We start from the raw sequence: 21769 nt of genomic DNA, 5'->3' as shown, positions 1-21769 counted from the left end.
GCCTGCAATGTGGGAGAGCTGGGTTGCGAAGAACCTCTAGAGGAGGACATGGCAACCCACTGCATGGGGAATCCTTGCCTCAAATCCCCATGAACAGAGGAGCCTGGTGAGCTACAGTCCATGGGGTCACAAAGAGTTGGACACGACTGACTAAGGTAATACAAATTTTAATATGTGTGCTAAGTTGCTCAAGATGACCAACTATTTTGCAACCCCTTGGACAGGTGCCCACCAGGATCCTGTTTCCATGGAATTTTCCAGGACACAATACTGGAATGGGTTGCCATTTCCTTCTCCAGGGATCTTCCCAATCTAAGGATCAAACTTGAGTCTCCTGTGTCTCCTGCTTTGCAGGCAGATTCTTTACTATTGTGCCATCTGGGAAGCCACTATAATATGTACTTAGACTAAATACACATGTGATTCACATTTAGTAAGAAAATAATAAATTTAAAGTTGTTATATCATTTGAAATATTTTTACTATTATTTATGTTATTAATTTCCAATTTTACCAAATAAACTTTTGTATGATTTTGTAAACTGATATTTTGCAGATATTTTTACATCATGTTTTTATTACACTTTCCTAAAACCATCATAAGAAGCTTAGTTACTTGGTCCAAAATGGGACCTTTTCATGTTTACCAGCTATTAGTGATTTACATGTACCAAATTATCTGTAAATAAAGTGTTTATGGCATCATCAAAGGAATATCTTTACAGCAAATTTTACAGTTTTTTAGATTCTGAAACTATAACCTTGATATTTTTAGTAAACTCCCCAAATATGCAACACAAATATAGATCAGAGCAAAAAACATAAATAAATAGCTCAAAAATATTTCAGAAAGTAAAAAAAAAAAAAATCCATGCTACCAATAGTCAAATCAGTAAATAATAATTATTCTTATTATGTCAACTTTATTTAAATTTAATTTTTAAAATTTATTAGTAAACTAAATCACAAAATTCTCATTTGTAGAAGTATTTTTAAAATTGAAGTAAAAAAAATACCTTTAATTATCAGAACTTCAACTCTTGCCATCTGTTTCCTAAGCAAAGTTCAAGCTAAGCACCTTGCAAATAATTTGGAAAAAGTAAAAAAGGATTTGGAGACAGAAGATTCATTTACTTATGAGTTAGGTAAGTTAGCCAAGCCAATTAGCCCCATTGAGTTTTGATTTTTTAAATTTAATAATGATTAAATGAGACATTTCCTTTGCATGTAATTTATAAACTGCTTAATGATATAAAATAGCTCCATTTAATAGAAATATACTGAGTATGACATATATAATTTTAACTTTCTAGGGGCCAATTAAAAATTTAAAAGAAACAAGGTGAAATTAATTTTGTTTTTTTAACCCCAAAATATCTCGAATGCTTCTTCCACACATCACCAATATAAAAAATATTCTTGAGATGTTTTATATACTTTTTTTTCATATTTAATATTTGCTATCCATGTGTGGGCTTCCCTGGTGGCTCAGTGGTAAAAAAAATCTGCCTAGTAATGCAGAAAATGCAAGAGATAGGGGTTTGATTTCTGGCTTGGTAAGATTCCCTGGAGGAGGAAATAGTAACCCATTCCAGTATTCTTGACTTGAAAATCCCGTGAACAGAGGAGCCTGGTTTACAGTCCACGGGGTTGCAGAAGAGTCCGAAATGACTGACTAAACAACAACAATAACAACAATTCAGTGTGTATTTTACACTTCCAGTGCATTGCAATTATGAAGAGTCACATTTTAAGTGTTCAGTGATGATAAACAGGTACAAACATTGAGTTTTACTGAGAGTGTCTTGATTAATATTATTTTCGGTTTATAACAATGGAAGATAGGCAGTATAATCTAGAACAGGACAAGATCGCACAACAGATAAGCAATTTCAAGTGAGCTAAATTTAAATCTATTAACACATAACATAAATAGTCATTTAATATACAAAATAAACATACACTGAATACATATAAAATAAGAAAAATTTCTTGATTACACATATAAATTGAAATGCGTTATACTATGTCCTGTTTTTTGGTTTGTACCCAGTAATCAAAGAAAAGTCATTTGTTTACCACTTAAGATAATGCCCAACACTTGAAGGAGAAAGAACTCAGATTCCCTCCTACAGATACCTTATCTAATAAATCTGCTGGTGGATTAGAAGGGCTATGTAGTACCCCTAGCTATATTTTCTGAGGGATACTCTTTTGCAAAATATTAGAATTATTCAAGCAATATTCATAAAGCAAGGGAAGATTATATAAGGTAGAAATTGTTCTAGAGCATTTTCTTCCTACTCTACAAGTCCCTCCAAGTTAGTACTTATAAATTTTTTTCCCCAATCCCTGCATGTGGATCATGTTTATCTATATTGTAGATTTGATAATTTGCCTGAGAGCTAGTTATGTTAGTCTAAATAATTCAACTGTTTTGTGCATGTAAGTGTAGTCTTTAAGATACATTATCTGTAAGAAAAAAAGGTTAGATCTTTTCTTCTTTCACAAATGATAAATGCCAGTAGCAATTTGTTTTGGATAAAGAAAGGTGCTTATAAATGGGAGGGGGAAACCAGATTTGAAATATTTGAATAAGTGCCTGAAAACTATTTAAATTGATTCATTGTAGGGAAATAATAATCCCATTGGTAGTTTACAGAAAAGAAAAATCACAATGACTTTATTAGGAATCATAACAGACTGCATAAATTACAACTGACTCTGAATAAATATTTTTTACATCAGTGTATTTCAAGGCTACCTATTCTTCCTACTCGTTACACACATATATGTAGCTACAGATAAGACAATATTTATACAAATGAATCTAAAATAAATATTTGGTAAAGGAAATATAATCTTTGGCAGTAAATAAGCACATTTTTTGAAAGTAAATGCATAACATCCCTTTAAGGAAAATACACCTCATTTCTGTTCAATACAATTGTTATGAAAAAGCAAAACCTATTGGCTTTTTATTTACTACTATCTGAAACATTTTTATTCCATTAATAAAGAGATCTTGTTATTTACAATTTTAATATTAATATTCTAGGTCAGAGGTATGAATCTAATTACTAAGTACTTCGAATAACATCAAACACATATGCATGTTTCTATGAATATTAGTTTAGTAGAGAGGTTTCTATTATATTAAATAAAACATTTATTTACAACATTATTTTAAATTAGTGTTACCGAATATATTAACCCATTGAATATAGAAGAAGAGAAAGACTACTAAACAGATGCATTTTTCATTTACAGGTTGACTTTCATCTGACCAACAAAATTGGCTTTCTCCAAAACTGAGTAAACATAAGAATGGGAATGAAATTGTCCCCTAGGTTTGGGGGATTATCTAAAGTAATCAGTAGCATATAGGATTAAATAAAAGTATCTTTGAATACAAAAGTATAAGGAGTGAAATTGTTGCTAGTGTTATTCTTTTTAAGATTTTCCATGAATAGTTTTAAGGAAAAAGCATGGAACTTTTAAATTTGTGGATTTTAAATGACATTCACTTATTTGAGAATAAAAAAAAGTGATGGGAATTAAAAAAAACAAAAATGAGGTTTGATTACTGTTAAGAGAAGTAATAGAATAATTTTATTTTTAAGCTTTTTATTTTATGTTAGAGTATGTACATGCATGCTTAGTTGCTCAGCTGTGTCCAATTCTTTGCAACCTCATGGACTATAACCTGCCACGCTCCTCTGTCCATGGGAATTTCCAGGCAAGAATACTGGAGCGAGTTGCCATTTCCTAGTCCAGGGGATCTTCCCAGCCCAGGGAATGAACCTCATGTTTCCTGCACCTCAATTTTTGCCTCTGCACCACCTGAGTATAGCCAATGAACAAATACTGTCATGATAGCTTCACATGAACAGCAAAGGGATTCAGCCATATGTATACATGTATCCATTCTCCCCCAAGGGCTTTCCAGGTGACAGTGAATCCACCTGGGAAATGATAATGGTAAAGAATCCACCTTCCAAAGCAGGAGATGCAGGTTTGATCCCTGGGTCAGAAAGATCCTCTTGAGGAGGAAAATGACTACCCACTCCAGTATTCTTGCCTGAAAATTTTCATGGACAAGAGGAGCCTGGTGGGCTACAGTCCATGGGGTCACAAAGAATTGGACATGACTGAGTACACACACACATTCTCCCCCAAATTTCCTTCCCGCAGAGGCTGCCACATAAACTCAGACTAGCTTTAAAGCATGTCGTCTGTAGATTACCTATTGTGGACTTTGCAATAAGATGAGGAATTTGTGACATAAGATAAATCATCTGTTCTATGTCCTTAAGTGAACTGTATATATAAAGAGTCCAAAAGTCAGAACACAGTATCACAGGGCTGATACAGAGAAATGGGTGTCAGGTGAGCCTCACTCCTTTTGAAGATTCAAGGGGAGAATCTATTCTTTGTTTCTTTCAGCTTCATGTGTCTGCGAGAATTCTTTAGTTTGTGGCTGCTCCACCCCTATTTCTGCCTCCCTGATCATATTGCCCTCTACTCTTTTATATGACATATTCTTTCACCTTCTTCTTATAAGAGGAACACTGGTAATTACATTTGGAGTGCACCAAATAATAGCCAGCATAATCTCTTCATATCAAGATTCTTAACATCTGCTAAATCTTTGCCAAATAATGGAGCATTCACTGTTTCTGTAGATTAGTATGTAAACGTTTTATACAGAGCTGTTACTCAGACTTCCATAACAACTCATCAACAGTTTAATGGTAAAGAAGTAAAAAACAAAATATTTGTTTGTCATTCATTAACTTGAAAAACAATTTTTGAAGAATATGGTGGTAAAGCACTTTTTGTATTTTTAGTGCATTTTGACCCTTAGTATGCAGTGTTTTAAAAAAATTAAATTTTGATAATAAATTTTATGAGAAATTCTCATTGTTGAGTTGAACTCCTTAACTGCTAAGTATGTTTTATGAATGTTTTTATATTGGTAAATGATAGCTTATATGTGAAAGATTTTTGCATTTATGTAATAATGCAAGATCATTAATTTTATACACACATGCATATATGGTATTAAATTCATTATGCTTTAAAATGCATTCTGGCATTTTGAGAAAACGTGAGGCATGACTGTGTTCAACAAAATTCAAGAGAGTATATTTAAAGAACTAACTGACTTTAATAGATGATTAATGAGTTGGGCAGCATCACATCTGAAGGGTTTTCTAAATGGTTATACAAAACAGGAGGTTTTAATAAGCAGAAGTATAGAGTGAGAGAGCTATTAGCAAAAGGAAAAGAAAAGATTATTTTTAGAACAGAAAATCTTCTTTTGCAGGGGAATAGAACAGCAGAACAGCATGGGTTTTATCATGCAGATAGCATCTTTTGTTCTCTGGTGTGGTATAGAAAGGGCACATATATGACACATAACCTCTTTGGTACTGACCAGAAAATTCCAAATGGTTGAGTAAGATTATATTTCTAGAGAAGATCAAAACTACAGTTACATTCGATATTAAGTCTAGGTTTGGTGGGTCTGTGATTTTCTTAACAATTCCCTTCGTTTTGATCAAAATTTTTGGCCTGAGCAGTATAATCAAAATTTAAGGTCTTAGCTTCACTCTCAGTTACAGTTCTGCTGCTGCTGATGCTGCTACTGCTACATCGCTTCAGTCGTGTCCGACTGTGTGACCCTATAGATGGAGTCACAGATAGGAGGCAGCCCACAGCCTCCTCTGTCCCTGGAATTCTCCAGGCAAAAATACTGGAATGGATTGCCATTTCCTTCTCCAATGCGTGCGTGCAGGGTAAGTCGCTTTAGTCGCATCCAACTAGTTACAGCTTTACAGCTTATTAATCCTTAGGGTGATGTGACATTTTTGCTTAATCCCTATGACATTCAAAAGTCATGGTTCCAGGTTCAAAACCCATAAATCTGTGATTCTCTTTGCTTCTTTTCTAATGTTCCAGTCTTAGGGAGATTGTTTGTCTGGGGTGAGCCACTGCAAATATCTATTTAAAACTTCTGAGATGATACAATGTGCAAAGGGAATTATTATGTTTGTAGTAAACAGAATAATTCCCAATATTTGGAGTACACTTTGAAGTTATGGTCCCCAAGACCCAAGCCAATCAAAGAAAGACCCTATTGAAGGAGTTATCTTTTTAAGCCAAGTGGCTGGCTTGCTTAATGATTATACTTAACTAAGTTTCAACTTCCCCACAAATGTCAGTCTAAGCACAGCAGCTGGTGTCGGCCACAGAACAAATACCTTCTTATTCAGGTAAAGATAATCCAGGACTATTTATATTCAAGAACAACTTTGGCCAGGAAGTTTAAGGATCTTTGCTGGGAAGCTAATGTTTTAGCAATTTGTATGCACTCCTAACAAAGCAATAGATTTATTCACAGGGATTACTGTGTCTTCCCCTTCAATCAAGGAGTTAAACAGATCTTTAGCACATATGCAGAGAGAATCTCCTACCTGAAATAAAATGTCATCCTAAATGCTTTTCAAAGATGGATGCTGTTCTTGAGATTTCTTAGAGAGTGAGGGCAAACATGATGTAGATAATTATAGATATGTCTGAACCTATGACAAGTACAGGAATCTGAAAAGGTAGCCCCCTTTGCAATGGTCTGAGAGATCAGATGATGGTGGTGTGTTTCTAGATTTCTAGACCAATGAGAAGACAAAGAAAACAACAACAACAAAAAAAAAACAGGGAGGGATGTGTTTAGCTAAGGTAGTAAGTCTTGATCCAGCATCTGGGGCAGAAGCAGTTTACCTGGATGTCAGCTACTTCTCTTGCTTGTGAGTTTGAGGTCTCCACATTTGTACAGAACCAGGTATCACGTGGATTCCTGCTTAGCTGTGAGATGTATATCCAAGGCTCAATACCTTCTAGCATTGCAACCGTGTCAGCGGTTAGTAGCACTTGGTAAGATACCTTTACAGTAGCACTTGAAAGGCTGTCTTCATTCTTAGTGATTCCCAAATCAGAAGGGTAGGGGAAAATTGGAAATACTAGTTTGGTGAGTCATTTGAGGAAACTGGAAGAATTAATGATCCAGTTCCAGTTTGCAAGTATATAACAAAACCTCACAGACAATTAACAGGACTAGAATCTGAAGCCTACAGAGGTAAAAATGTAATTTTTCTCTTTACAATTACCCCCCATGTTTTACTAAAGATAATCACAGTAAAACTAATATGTTTATATTAAACTTGACCTGAATATTTATATTCTTACATGCAGCAAGAATAGTAATTGAGTATAAATTCTTTTTAAAGACTGTTTTGCCAGAACCTTGTAGGAAAGTTCCCAGGTTTATTTTTTCTAAGCAGTTCCTTAAAGCTGCCTGATCATATCTGACCCCATGCACATCTCTTTCAGATATGACATTCTGTTCAAAACCTTGGTAGTATAGCCAATTCTATTTATGTCCTGTTTCAGTGAGAACAGATTCTTACTGAGCTTATGCAGATAAATATATTGTCATGAAAATAAGAATATTGAGAGTTTCTGAATTCTGAAGGAATTAAGTGTAGACAAAAAATAAATAGTCTGCCTTTGTTCACAAAGGTGGACTTTACGAAATTACTGTAAGTCATAGATAGCTTAAGTGAAAAAGTCTCCTTTAAGTCTAGGGGAAAAAAAGAACCACCTTCTCAGTTCATATAATCCCATGTAATTCATACTTGTTCTATTTGAATGCATTTTTTTCCATTGGTTGTCTCAACTTTGCCTGATGCTTGAGGGTTAAAGGAGCAGTGGTAATTCCAAGAAGTTTGTAAGATTTTCACAAAGACTTGTATGAGTAGCCCAGTGAAGTGGGTGTCTCAGTCACTGGAGATTGTTGATGGTATTCCTGAAGTGGGAAACACATCTTCTAAATGTCTTTGCCACTAAGAGAGCGTCAGAACTGTGGAAAGGAAAGACTTCTACCTTTCCAGAAAAAAGAAAAAATATAGATACAATAAGATGTCCACACTAAATGGAAGTTGAATGATTTCCAACTGTAAGAGAGTTCAAAGAGTCCAGAAAGAGGAGATCTGAGGCCTCTAGAAAGAAAGGTAGTTTTTGTTTGTCTTTGTTTTTAATGCAGTATGGCCAGTGAAGAAATGCAAAAAAAAAAAAAAAAAAAAGGAAAGAAACTGAAAACGGTTTTCTTGGATGGCTCAAAGCCCCAGTTGTTCATTTAATGTATGGCTATTGTTTACCAACATCAAATTATTTGATTCAGAATCAGACTTTCTCAGTGTTGCAAGGGCATCAAGATGGCAAACATCTGGCAGTAAGGGGGTCTTTTTTTTTTTTTTTTTTTGCAGAAGTAGAATTAATGTCATGTGCATGTGCTGCAATTCTTCTCAATTCTGTTGCTACTGCTTTTGCATGAAAGTCAGCCAGGGTGCTTCCCTGATACTCGGGTTTAGTCCTTTTAGTATGAGCCTCAATTTTGATGACTGCAACTTCAGAAGGAAAGAGAATAAAGTCAGAAGATCATTTAATTTTTTGTCCATTTCTAATTGGGGTCCCAGAGGATGATATAAACATTTAAAAATAATAACTAGAATTACAGGTGATAACATCATACTAAAACATATCATGTTTCTAGGAATTCCACACAATTTTTAGAATATTTATATATTGATACAAATACACAATAAATAAGGCTTAGTATTATCATACTTTCTTATTTGACAATGCTTTCTATGTAATTTAACATCTTATATAGCCCTAATTAATTTAACAAATAAAATCTTACCTCTGAAAGAAAACCTCAGAGGTATCCTACAGATTATCATGCACCCCCCTTGAAGAGGAACTAGGTCTCTGTTTTATTGCTGAACTATTGTCATTGTCTTTCTTCTTTAACTGCTTTTCCTTTGTTTCTGCACTGCTTCACTTCTCAAGTCAGTAACTGACTGTGCCTGCTCTTTGGGACTCAGGGAAGGCCTGGGAGACTAAACCTTTTTCTATAAACAAGAAACAGGGGACTTGAAGGGGTTTTTGTACCCAGAAGGGTCCCTCAGGATCCAGCTTGGTTTCATATCAGGTATACATGAGAGAGACCCAGGAAAACTGAATAACTTTCCAAAATGGATAAAACCCTCACTTGTAATGTCATCTTTAGCTAAAGAAAAAGAGGATATCGGGGATAACATTTTTGTGTCTTCAAAGGGGAGAAAGGTAATTCACATGGACATGAAATGTTTGACAAATGTTTGTTGTACTAGGCAGAGACAATTGGACACAGAAAGGGATTTTAGCAGATTTTGCTAGATTCCTCCCTGTCTTCTGCATCTAGTTCATATTTTGGGTATCTATGGTGACAGCATCCTTCCTGGAACAGGTCCTCTAATCTACCTTCTTTAGGGTACCTAAGGAGAAAGGTCTAAGATTTTTATTGAGTCTTTAGTGCCTGAAAAATAATCATCTTAAATTAATCTGCAAATGTAATGGAATATCTGTTTGAGACTCAAATAGTTAAGTCTCATACATAATTACCCAGCTAAGATATCTCAGAGTTGAAATTGAAATCCAGGTCTAACTGCCACAAAAGACCATATTTCTGATTTAACATCATCCATTAAGATTCACTCACAGGCAATTTATCACTGTTTTAATTTGAAGACAGCTTAACTAGCAACGTGTTTCAGTTTCCATATATTCTTTGGCTAAATTTTCTCCTCTTCAGGAACAATTTACTAAAGAGAGAGGAAAATTAGATATATATTCATTTAATCTAACAGATAATAAAGGAAAAAGTATGGTAAATTCATTCTTTAATTCCATACCTAGGTTATAGATTTTTCTTATAATAATTTAATAGAATAATCTGATCTTAGTTTTCATTTTAGATATTCTGTGTTATTAATCTCAGAGGCAAACCTGGGATAAGATTCCTAACATGAGACAATAAACATTTTCAAAATGTCACAACAGATCTGGACCTGACATCATAACTGTTATTTTACCTCTTATAGGCAATCTGTTATAATGCTTTAGTTTTAAAAAACACGTCATTACCTTTATCAAGTCCCATTAAGTATTGTCAATGACTTCTGCTATTATGACTTTAATTCCATGAATGAAATGCATCTTTTAGGATTTTGTCCCTAAATTTCAAAATTAAATGCATACTTAAGTATGCATTAAAGAAATTATACCCTCCAAAATGCACTTTGAACAGCTTATTAAAGGCAGAAAAAGGAGAAATCAAGTGGCAAATAAAATCCCTACCATTACAGAGTAATGGAGATTTTATTAGCAAAAGGAGTATGACTGATTCTGGTTCTAAATATTATTATCTAAAAAGAAAGTTCTTCTAGCTCTAAGGAAAAAAATGAATAGAGATACATAATGATAAATGTTGAAATGATGAATAAATGAAGTATAAAGACCAAAAAAAAAAAAATTAGGAACACCTTTTAACACAAAATGCATTTGGACTTGTTGAAAGAAAAAAAATATGGATATTAAAATACACCAATTTCTGCACCTAAACTTATAGCCCTCTGATTTAGCAAACTATGTTTTATTACCTGCATTCTTTTATAAAGTTGATAAGATGTTTTCTCCTTCCAGAAACTCTATTTTCCAGGCAGGCCTAAATTTGAGAGCTTTACCTGAAGATGTATTACTCATCTGTCATTAAACTGCCGTCACCACAATGATGTATAGTTCCAATACATCATCAGATTGCCATCACCCCTGTGATGTATTACTTACACTGAAATAGCTGTCAGGAACAGGTGGTGGAAACTCAGCAACTTTTAATATATTCTTTTGAAAAAGATTATAAACATTTTTTTTCATGAAAAACTTCATGGTGAATAATGTTTGATTCAAAATAGAGTTTTATCTATATACTCTAGAGCATAATGTATCTCTCCTTAATTTTGGATATCCATAATTAGAATTAAAAATTGATAATACTAAAGTTTGTGAGGCTGCATATAAAAAAATTTTTAAAACAATAAATTTGTTTCATTTAAAAAGCGCTGCAAAATATGAGAATGTGCTATTCTCACTTCGAGGGAAATTTGTAGCTATTTAATAGTAAAGTCATTTCCCAAAATGTGGTGCAAATGCTTTTTCTGATTAGAAATTTTAAAAAGAATTGTCAAAATACTTTATAATCTAACTAACTTTCAAAATATTGCACATCACTTTATTTATAACTTTTCATAGATTATTTGGAGCATAAACAGTTTAGTTACTGAATTTTTCTTCAGCAAACTTGCTTCACATTGTCTGCAATTGTTTTCAGGAGACAAAATATTTTTTTGTTGTATTTAATAAGCTTGCAATTTCAAGTAAAACATAAACTGGCTCAAGTCAAGAGAGGGTTTCTAGAATTGAAATATCAGTATCATATCCTGCTGCTGCTGCTGCTAAGTTGCTTCAGTCGTATCCGACTCTGTGCGACCCCATATACAGCAGCCACCAGGCTCCACCATCCCTGGGATTCTCCAGGCAAGAACACTGGAGTGGGTTGCCATTTCCTTCTCCAAATCATATCCTAGGATTTCCTAATTCCCTAGGGAGTTTCTTCCTGTCTTATGTGCATCTGTATATTTCCTTCTTCACTTGGTAAGAAAGACCAGTTGTCCTCTATTACTCCCCTAAGTAATATCATCTCTGATGTTATGTACCTTTAAATTTATAATTCAGGTAATCATTATTTTCTATTTCTTAGCAGTTTTTTGAGTCAGAATGCCAGGGGGAGAAGCTTTATTTACTTAGGTTGAGTGTCCAGTCTAATAAAATCAAATTCAAGTGTGCCGAGATATTCATTGATAAGTAGGTGGTATGAATGAGAAAGGGTGTTCAGGAAAAAGAAAAGTCTACTATAAATCTAAATATCCACATAAACTGATTTTTTTTTCTAAATTTTCAGAATATCCAGAATAAAGTATCACAGCTCTGAAGACATCTCCAGAAAATACTTTCCAAAATTATTTTAAGTGTTACAGCTTTATTCAGATAAATAAAAGGCCTCTGAAGATTTATAATTACTTATAGCAAGGATTCACCAATTTCTTGGATACATTTTTGAAAAATAACATTTTTCCCCAAATCTATAGATTATGCCAGAAAGAACATTTTGTTCATCCATGCATCCCTAACACCGTACCTGTCATAGGCTGATTACTGAATACACATCTAATAAATGGAGGAGCAAATGGTGGAACGATGTCTGTTTAAAATTGATATCACTGCATGATAAAATTAGCATTGCATTCTAAATGTAGGAACTGATATTGGCATAGCAACAACCTTTTTGAAAATTCACTCAACAGCTGCCTTAATTGAATAAGGCAATGAACATCTGAATTTAATATTCACCATATAAAATGTCACACTCTAAAGTAGACAAGCACACACATACACACACACATAATTTATGTCAAACAATAGTACAGTGAGATCTGACTTTGGGGATTAGGAAAAATATACTCTTTTTTTTTTCACTAAAATGTAAGTAACATTTCTCCAGGAGAAAGATTTAACCTTAAACAAATGTTCCTTTGATTTGTGACAGCTAGTTTCACCTAAGATAATTGTGTAGTAGGTAAAGGAAGTAAAATTTAATATTGAATAATGTACATTTTAACTTCTATAGCAAAGCTAACTTTGGCATATTTGGGAAAACTAAAGTCAATGAAGGTTTTATACTTGGGATAAATTACAATGTAGTGTAAGACTTGAAGACCAATTATATTTATCATAGCTGACCACTAGAAATCATATGAAAGGATATAGTTAGGTAATGGTTTGGGCACACATACTGAAATTGTTACATGAAGTTAAAGCTAGGCCATGTTATTTCAACACATATTTTTATTCTTGCTTTTTATAACTGGACAAATATAAAAATGCTAAAAAGTTGTAATTTGAACATGATTTTACTTCTGTTCATTTTTACACATTTCTTAGTGAATATGGACATGACAGAAAGTATCTTTAAACTCATTTCACGTCTGAATTACAAACACCAAAATATTGGTGCTTCAAATTTGTAAAATATGCAATAAGTAAGTAATAATGATATTTCTATATTTACCAATCAGAAATAGCTAAAAGTGCACAGTTAAAAAGAGGTTTTGATAAGGCATTCTATTTAGATTTTCAAGAAATCATATGAAGTGTATTCATGTTATATTGGAATAGGTTATGTTGCTTAGATACAAGAACATCTATGTGGATTAGAAACAAATTCACCAACTGGACCAAACTGTTAAACATTTAGGTAGCTTTTACTTCAACTTTTTGAACATTTTAATACATATTTCCAGAGCAGCAGGAATAGTATCAGATGGGACCTTCTTAGACACATGAATTCTTGGGCCCAAAATGAATTTGACTCTGGGGGCAGGTACAATAATCTAGAAGCTTTTCACAGGATTCTGATTCCAGAGTTTTGGTATCACAGGTTTACAGAATTCAGATTCAACGAGACCTTAGGTTTGTTGAATGACACATTGAGGAACAAGTGTAGATCTTACACTTAGTAACAAAAACAGCAACAACAATTTTAAAAATGTGTACTTGTAGAATTATGCCAATGAGACTTAGAAGCAAATATGGAAAACAATGCTCAAGAAATACTAAGGAGTTTAATATCATTGTTTGTATAACAATTGAAATAATAGTCGTGATAAAAACTTTTGATGAAATACCTAGGGCTTTTCATTTGAATGGAGTGATAAAGTGCCAAACTCAGAACAAGATGTTCTCCTGATAAGGCTGGGATTTTTTTTTTTTTTCTTATTTTTTACTGAAATGTTTTAGATAAGTTAGTCTTCTTGCTGACCAGATTATAAATATTCTATTAATGAATATAAAGTTTCTGGAAAAAATCTATAACTGATGTTTTAATGGCTTATATTTATAGTATAGATAACTTCTAAATTTACCTGTGAACTGATAATGTTCAAGTGACCATGAATAGGAGCAATTTAGTAAGATACTCGCATCAAAATACAAAAATGCTAATATCAATAGATATTCTAATAGCTAGAAAAAATTTTTTGATAGTCTAGTTTTTAATTCATAAATATAAAGCAGAGAGCTGATTTCTTCCACTTGGAAAGTTATTTCTCATATAATTTTTATATTAACTAACCACATATCAATGGAGGTTAGTTCATATTTATGCTGCCTATAATATATAATAAAATGATTGGATTTCCTTTTTATTTATTTTTTTTTTGGATTCAAGTATTTATTCCTTTCCATAATGGAGTAAATAGAATAATGTGTTTCAGAAACTGATTTGAAAAACAATGCATTTTAATTGTAAAGTAGGACATATGTAGCTCATACAATATTCCGATATACTTCTGATGAGTTACGTGTGGCAAACTATAATCATGTTAATGTATGTCTTCCTAAAGATAAAATTTTGTCCATGGCATTATACTCATTTGTACAAAGCATTTGTATACACTTTTTTTTTTTTTAACCTATTTAGAGGTTGAAGAATAACTATCTCAGAAAACAGGATGGATTAATATTTTTCTTGCATTCATTATTTAAAAAATAAAGAGTCCTGTGAGCATGTGTATTTAACTAGGACTTTGATTAATCTTGGAGCATATCCATATTGCTAAAAGTAATAATTATAACATTGTCAATGTACATTTCATTGGGAGTTCCCTCAACATTACAATTTTTTTATACTATTTTAATACTCTGAAGAAAAGCCAAATCACCTGAAACCTGTCAGATAGAGTAAAATCCATTACCACCATGGTATTTTAGATTTCTAGCTTTGTCATTATTCGGTCACTAAGTCATGTCCGACTCTTTGCGACCACATGGACTGTTGCCTGCCAGGCTCTTCTGTCCATAGGGATTTCCAGCAAGAATCCTGGAGTGGGTTGTCATTTCCTTCTCCAGGAGATCTTCCTGGATCAGGGATCACATCTGGGTCTCCTGCATTGGCAGGCAGATTCTTTACCACTGAGCCACCGGGTAGCCTAATTTTCTTCTTTTACACAATATGATCTATATGGCTGTAAAGATTGAAATGCTAGTTGGCATAGCTCTGGCTTCCTTCATGCAAATATATTTTCTTAGATATTTTATTGTGCTACTTGAGTTCATGAACATTGCTGTAAAGAAAGAGGGCTCTGATCATTTCAGTTATTGCCAGATTATTAAGTCTCATGGAAATAAGGAAAAACAGGAAGCTTGAGGCTGTAGAATATAATCAATCTGATTTTGGTGTTGACTATCTGGTGATGTCCATGTGTAAAGTCTTCTCTTGTGTTGTTGGAAGAGGGTGTTTGCTATGACCAGTGCATTTTCTTGGCAAAACTCTATTAGTCTTTGCCCTGCTCCATTCCACATTCCAAGGCCAAATTTGCCTGTTACTCCAGGTGTTTCTTGACTTCCTACTTTTGCATTCCAGTCCCCTATAATGAAAAGGACATCTTTTTTGGGTGTTAGTTCTACAAGGTCTTGTAGGTCTTCATAAAACCGTTCAACTTCAGCTTCTTCATCATTACTGGTTGGGGCATAGACTTGGATAACCGTGATATTGAATGGTTTGCCTTGGAGACGAACAGAGATCATTCTGTCATTTTCGAGATTGCATCCAAGTACTGCATTTCGGACTCTATTGTTGACCATGATGGCTGCTCCATTTCTTCTGAGGGATTCCTGCCCGCAGTAGTAGATATAATGGTCATCTGAGTTAAATTCACCCATTCCAGTCCATTGTAGTTCGCTGATTCCTAGAATGTCAACGTTCACCCTTGCCACCTCTTGTTTGACCATTTCCAATTTACCTTGATTCGTGGACCTGACATTCCAGGTTCCTATGCAATATTGCTCTTTACAGCATCGGATCGTGTTTCTATCACCAGTCACATCCACAACTGGGTATTGTTTTTGCTTTGGATCCATCCCTTCATTCTTTCTGGAGTTATTTCTCCACTGATCTCCAGTAGCGTATTGGGCACCTACTGACCTGGGGAGTTCCTCTTTTGGCATCTTATCATTTTGCCTTTTCATACTGTCCATGGGGTTCTCAAGGCAAGAATACTGAAGTGGCTTGCCATTCCCTTCTCCAGTGGACCAAGTTCTGTCAGATCTCTCCACCATGACCTGCCCGCACAATTGCACTCATCTCACATGCTAGTAAAGTAATACTCAAAATTCTCCAAGCCAGGCTTCAGCAATACGTGAACTGTGAACTCCCTGATGTTCAAGCTGGTTTTAGAAAAGGCAGAGGAACCAAAGATCAAATTGCCAACATCCGCTGGATCATGGAAAAAGCAAGAGAGTTCCAGAAAAACATCTATTTCTGTTTTTTGACTATGCCAAAGCCTTTGACTGTGTGGATCACAATCAACTGTGGAAAATTCTGAAAGAGATGGGAATACCAGACCACCTAACCTGCCTCTTGAGAAATCTGTATGCAGGTCAGGAAGCAACAGTTAGAACTGGACATGGAATAACAGACTAGTTCCAAATAGGAAAAGGAGCACGTCAAGGCTGTATATTGTCAACCTGCTTATTTAACTTCTATGCAGAGTACATCATGAGAAACGCTGGACTGGAAGAAACACAAGCTGGAATCAAAATTGCTGGGAGAAATATCAATAACCTCAGATATGCAAGGACACCACCCTTACACAGAAAGTGAAGACGAACTAAAAAGCGTCTTGATGAAAGTGAAAGAGGAGAGTGAAAATGTTGGCTTAAAGCTCAGCATTCAGAAAACAAAGATCCTGGCATCCGGTCCCATCACTTCATGGGAAATAGATGGGGAAACAGTGGAAACAGTGTCAGACTTTATTTTTTGGGCTCCAAAATCACTGCAGATGGTGACTGCAGCCATGAAATTAAAAGATGCTTACTCCTTGGGAGAAAAGTTATGACCAACCTAGATAGTATATTCAAAAGCAGAGACATTACTTTGCCGACTAAAGTCTGTCTAGTCAAGGCTATGGTTTTTCCAGTAGTCATGTATGGATGTGAGAGTTGGACTGTGAAGAAAGCTGAGCGCCGAGGAATTGATGCTTTTGAACTGTGGTGTTGGAGAAGACTCTTGAGAGTCCCTTGGACTGCAAGGAGATCCAACCAGTCCATTCTGAAGGAGATCAGCCCTGGGACTTCTTTGGAAGGAATGATGCTAAAGCTGAAACTCCAGTACTTTGGCCACTTCACGTGAAGAGTTGACTCATTGGAAAAGACTCTGATCCTGGGAGGGATTGGGGGCAGAAGGAGAAGGGGACGACCGAGGATGAGATGGCTTGATGGCATCACTGACTCAATGGACGTGAGTCTGAGTGAACTCTGGAGATGCTGATGAACAGGGAGGCCTGGAGTGCTGCGATTCATGGGGTCACAAAGAGTCGGACATGACTGAACGACTGAAATGAACTGAACTGAATGAAGGCTGTAGGGTTCAAAGTCAAGAAGCCTATGTCCCCAGTTGATATACAACACCCTTTCCTGTTTAACTTGTCTCTTGCCAGTACATATACTTTGTTCTTTACTCTAGCTCTGCCTTCATGACATTCAATTGTTCTATTTTTGCATACACATCTCATGTATGCTCATGTGAAGTCTTTTTAAACTGAGAAATTTCATCTACTTGTAATGTGGTTACTGTTTGCTCAAGACTGCTTTGCCTCATGACTACTGCTTCTACTGCTTGTTGTTTCCTCTTAGTACTTCCTTGTGTGTTTCTACAGTTTTGTATACTCTGATCTCTCTGTTACTTTTTGTATGTCACATACTCAGACTCCTGAAGAGACACTGATTGTGAATGCTTAAAATCTAGTGTGGATCTGACCTTTTATTCAAAGACTCATGCCAGTGTATTTCAAACTATGGCCATAAGACATTAATTACAGATGTATTGGAGAACTTAAAGATTGCCAGTGAACTACATATTTTATATATGTTGTGGTTTCCAAGTTACAAAGGAGAGTTTTAATACATAATGACAAATCAAAAAAAAAATACATAATGACAAATCAGACTACACACAAAATATAATGTAGGGGATAAACAATATTAAGGAGGACATGATCATGATTAAAAGTCAACAACATTTTTCTGACCCTTACTCTAGCATACTCCTAAAGTTAATGTCTCACTCACAAATAAAGTCTCTATTATGATCAAGAAAGGACGTTAATATTAAATAGATACATCAGGGAAGTTGGCATTAAAGGCACCCTCCCTGGTTTTAGTCATATTCAAACATATAGGCATACACAAACACAGCACTCAGGATAATATTTTTAACTTGAGCATTTATTTTCAAAATCCAATAAAATTGACAATCACCTAAAGAACTGAGTAAGACAGAGTTTAACAATTTTTCATTTTCACCAGGGCAGGGTAGAACAACAAAAAAATGTTTTGGTAGTGCATGTGAGATATTCTGGATGATTTCAAGACTTTAATGAGCCATGAGTGCCCACTGCATCCACCCCTCCTCTATAAAATCATGATTAGTGTGTGTCAAGATATATTTATTTCTATGTCTGCCAAGACCATCTAACTGTAATAACTGTCATGTAGCAAAAAGAGCGTGTGTTTTGGATTTGAAATGAACTGGATTTGAATCCTTACACTAACAGGCTGTTCAGTCTTCTCTCTCAAGTAAACCCCTTTGGTTGTTGGTTGCCAGATATTATCAGATATTATTCCTAGCATGCCATTCATTGTCATTTAAGAAGAAGACTTAAAACATGATTGCATCATTTCTTCTGCCTATTCATGAACTTTCAGTGCCTCAATCTCTCCAACCACTACTTCAGAATTAACTTGTGATTAATACTGCCTACCTTGTCTACCTTCGAGGGTTGTTGAGAGAAACAAATGAGACTCACTGGAGAAGAGTGAATGCCTCCAGGAAACATAATAGCAATTCAAACACTCAGTCCATAGGCTTGGGAGAGGATCAGCCACACAGAAGCTAAATAGAAAAACAGTAATAAAAAGAACAGGCCAAAAAGACCTGAAGATTGTGAATATAATATGACCTGAATTTTCTGCTCCCTATATTAGTCAAAATTATGAAGAGTTTGTCTCAGTTATAAACGAAAACACCAAGGAAGGACAAAAGTAGAAAAAAGTTAAGAAGGTATTCAAGATAGAAAAACAGAGAAGAGCAGCTGTCAGAAAGTTGTACATTTAATTATTTTAAATGAACCTTAAGGTATATATGGATATAGTCATTCAGTAATCAGACAGTAAGGGATACAGTGTAGAGCTGAGGAGCACAGAGAGAAAATAAACAGAATGAATCAACAGAAAAGAAGAATCTCTGGAATGCTTTCAACCTATATGAGTCAAAAAATGAGTGTACAAAGAATGAAAAAGTAACATTTCATTTAAAATATGTATTGTTATATATTTATAATTTACATGTAAAGCCTATTGAATTTGGGATTTATATGGCAAGGTGAGCAATATTATAAGCATGACTATTACACATGATTTGATTAAAAAATGATAGTTAAGCTTTGAAAGATATGCAAAATTTGTGTTATTTTACTTAGTCTTTATTAATCTAGAGCCAGACATCTTGGAATGTGAAGTCAAGTGGACCTTAGAAAGCATCACTACGAACAAAGCTAGTGGAGGTGATAGAATTCCAGTTGAGCTGTTTCAAATCCTGAAAGATGATGCTGTGAAAGTGCTGTACTCAGTATGCCAGTAAATTTGGAAAACTCAGCAGTGGTCACAGGACTGAAAAAGGTCAGTTTTCATTCCAATCCCAAAGAAAGGCAATGCCAAAGAATGCTCAAACTACCGCACAATTGCACTCATCTCACACGCTAGTAAAGAAATGCTCAAAATTCTCCAAGCCAGGCTTCAGCAATATGTGAACCGCAAACTCCCTGATGTTCAAGCTGGTTTTAGAAAAGGCAGACAAACCAGAGATCAAATTACCAACATCCGCTGGATCATGGAAAAAGCAAGAGAGTTTCAGAAAAACATCTACTTCTGCTTTATTGACTATGTCAAAGCCTTTGACTGTGTGGATCACAATAGACTGTGGAAAATTCTGAAAGAGATGGGAATACCAGACCACCTGACCTGCCTCTTGAGAAATCTGTATGCAGGTCAGGAAGCAACAGTTAGAACTGGACATGGAACAACAGACTGGTTCAAAATAGGAAAAGGAGTATGTCAAGGCTGTATATTGTCAACCTGCTTATTTAACTTTTATGCAGAGTACATCATGAGAAACGCTGGACTGGAAGAAACACAAGCTGGAATCAAGATTGCTGGGAGAAATATCAATAAACTCAGATATGCAGATGACACCACCCTTATGGAAGAAAGTAAAGAGGAACTCAAAAGTCTCTTGATGAAAGTGAAAGAGGAGAGTGAAAAAGTTGGCTTAAAGCTCAACATTCAGAAAACGAAGATCATGGCATCCGGTCCCATCACTTCATGGCAAATAGATGGGGAAACAGTGGAAACAGTGTCAGACTTTATTTTTTGGGCTCCAAAATCACTGCAGATGGTGACTGCAGCCATGGAATTAAAACATGCTTACTCCTTGGAAGAAAAGTTATGACCAACCTAGATAGCATATTCAAAAGCAGAGACATTACTTTGCCGACTAAGGTCCGTCTAGTCAAGGCTATGGTTTTTCCAGTAGTCATGTATGGATGTGACAGTTGGACTGTGAAGAAGGCTGAGTGCCGAAGAATTGATGCTTGTGAACTGTGGTGTTGGAGAAGACTCTTGAGAGTCCCTTGGACTGCAAGAAGATCCAACCAGTCCATTCTGAAGGAGATCAGCCCTGGGATTTCTTTGGAAGGAATGATGCTAAAGCTGAAACTCCAGTACCTTGGCTACCTCATGCGAAGAGTTGACTCATTGGAAAAGACTATGATGCTGGGAAGGATTGGGGGCAGGAGGAGAAGGGGACCACCCAGGAAGAGATTGCTGGGTGGCATCACGGACTCGATGGACGTGAGTCTGAGTGAACTCCGGGAGATGGTGATGAACAGGGAGGCCTGGCGTGCTGTAATTCATGGAGTTGCAAAGAGTCAGACATGACTGAGTGACTGAAGTGAAGTGAACTGAATCATTACAAATAGATATGAATAAAACACAATTTTTCCCTTGTTAGAAAAAGAAATAAAATGTAGTCAGTTATTCTCTCAATGTCATAACTAATTCAGTTAAAGTGCATATATAAAATGATAGGCTCCAAAAGAAAAAACTGATGGGTGATAAACATTCTGAGTCCAAATGTAATTTAACTGTAGTAAGTCAGTCCACAGTGGAAAGTAAAATAGATTGTGAGTAACACTGATAAGAATATAAATAGAATTTTTCTTTATATGGATGAATCAGATAGTGGACTATAATTGACATTAGGTTAGAGTAGATATATTCTGGATTTTCTGAACAGGTAACCACTCTTCATCCAATTTCTGGATTATTTTATGTCTCTTCATTAAGTTCATTTAGGAGTTGTGTTTTATGTGTTTCAAATCCCATGACCCATGCTTGATTAGAACAAGGATGCTAGCAGTCATAATCTGGATTAGCGAGTTTTTAGTCTAAGGTTTTTGATATTGGGGCTAAAGAAACCTGTAGCTAATTTGACACATGTGAATTTATGCACATGATACTAATGATAGGATAGAGAGCAAATAATCACTAGCAGAAAACAACAGTGCCGAGAGAAAATTCTCAGATTTATCTTTGAATTCAGTAAAGAGCTATTGCAGGTTTTGAGAAGTGTAGCATCAGATTTCATATATATTTT

This window comes from Budorcas taxicolor, chromosome 20 (genome assembly GCF_023091745.1).
Source record: "Budorcas taxicolor isolate Tak-1 chromosome 20, Takin1.1, whole genome shotgun sequence".
Classification (NCBI taxonomy): Eukaryota; Metazoa; Chordata; class Mammalia; order Artiodactyla; family Bovidae; genus Budorcas; species Budorcas taxicolor.
The sequence above is the reverse complement of the archived record's forward strand: the minus strand, read 5'-3'. Positions refer to the sequence as shown.